Source organism: Miscanthus floridulus, chromosome 6, assembly GCF_019320115.1.
Source record: "Miscanthus floridulus cultivar M001 chromosome 6, ASM1932011v1, whole genome shotgun sequence".
In the NCBI taxonomy this organism is placed as follows: domain Eukaryota; kingdom Viridiplantae; phylum Streptophyta; class Magnoliopsida; order Poales; family Poaceae; genus Miscanthus; species Miscanthus floridulus.
In genome coordinates this window covers 129,209,534-129,210,991 of record NC_089585.1, presented here as the reverse complement: position 1 = coordinate 129,210,991, position 1,458 = coordinate 129,209,534, and the positions used below count along the sequence as shown (strand labels likewise).

At 48.2% G+C, this 1,458-nt stretch overlaps 1 non-coding gene across 1 annotated transcript; it reads left to right on the top strand.

Annotated features, from left to right (window-relative positions):
• On the top strand, positions 1-137 carry LOC136462085 (small nucleolar RNA Z247). Its single transcript, XR_010760606.1, has one exon. It is a non-coding gene; the product is annotated as a small nucleolar RNA Z247 (small nucleolar RNA).
• The last annotated feature ends 1,321 nt before the right edge of the window (positions 138-1,458 follow it).

The following is a 1,458-nucleotide window of genomic DNA, read 5'->3' as shown; positions in this document are numbered from 1 at the left end:
AAACTTGAAGACAAAGATCTCGTCACCTATATCCTCACCGGTTTGGGTGAGGAGTATGAGTCGGTTGTCACGGCAATCGTGGCAAGAGTGGAACCTATGACTATTCCTGAACTCTATGCCCAACTCATAAGTCATGAACAATGCAAGGGGCTCCATGTTGATGCATCTCATCTGTCCGCCAATGTCACTGCCAAGGGCAGTCGCAACAGTGGCCCCTACTTCTCCAACAACTCCCGCAATCGTGGCACTGGCCGTGGGGGTTTCGGCCGAGGTGGCAATAATCGTGGCCGAGGAGGAAACACCGGAGGTGGAGGCACCAACAGCGGCCATGGTCGCAACTTCCAACCCGGTGTGTTTTGCCAGATCTATGGCAAGGAGGGCCACCCCGCTCATTGGTGTTTCAAGAGGTACGACAGCAACTTCAACGGTCCACTGCAGAAGAGCGCGTCTTCGGCCTCCACATACAACTCGTACGGCATGGATACCAATTGGTATATGGACTCAGGCGCCACTGATCACATCACTGGCGAATCGGAATGCCTGACCATGCGGAACAAGTACCATGGTGATCAACAAGTGCATGCGGTTGATGGGGCAGGTATGGAGATTGCTAATATTGGTCATAGCACCTTTTCTTCCCCATTACGTAATTTCCATCTTAAAAATATTCTACATGTGCCGCAAGCTACAAAAAACCTCTGTTCTGTTAATCGCCTAGCCAAAGATAACAAAGTTTTCCTTGAATTTCACCCCAATCATTTTCTTATCAAGGAACAGGCGACGAAGAGAATCCTTCACAGCGGCAAATGTGAAGGAGGACTCTATCCCTTGCATGCATCTTCCTCAGCATCGAATAAACAAGCTTTGGGTGTCACCAAGCCTTCCTCGTCAGTCTGGCATCACCATCTAGGGCATGCATCGTCTCGTGTCGTTCAACAGGTCCTTAGTCGCAATAGTTTACCTGTTTTGCATGATTCCAATAAACATAGAGTCTGTGACGCTTGTCAACAAGGCAAGAGCCACCAGTTGCCATATCCTACATCAACCAGTGTGTCTGATAGCCCTATGAACCTTATTTTCTCCGATGTATGGGGCCCTGCTCCCTCGTCTGTTGGTCGTTACAAATATTATGTCAGCTTCATTGATGATCGTAGCAAATTCACTTGGGTTTATATGCTGCATCACAAATCTGAGGTTTTCAATATTTTCATGAGTTTCAAACCCTTGTTGAACGATAGTTTGGGCGGAAAATTAAGGCAGTCCAAACCAACTGGGGGGGGGTGAGTATCAAGTGCTTAATTCCTTTTTTAAGCGTATTGGGATTGTTCATCATGTTTCCTGTCCTCATGCTCACCAGCAGAATGGGTCGGCGGAACGCACATCGCCACATCGTTGAGATGGGACTCACTCTCCTAGCTCATGCCTCTATGCCTCTTAAATTCTGGGATGAGGCCTTTG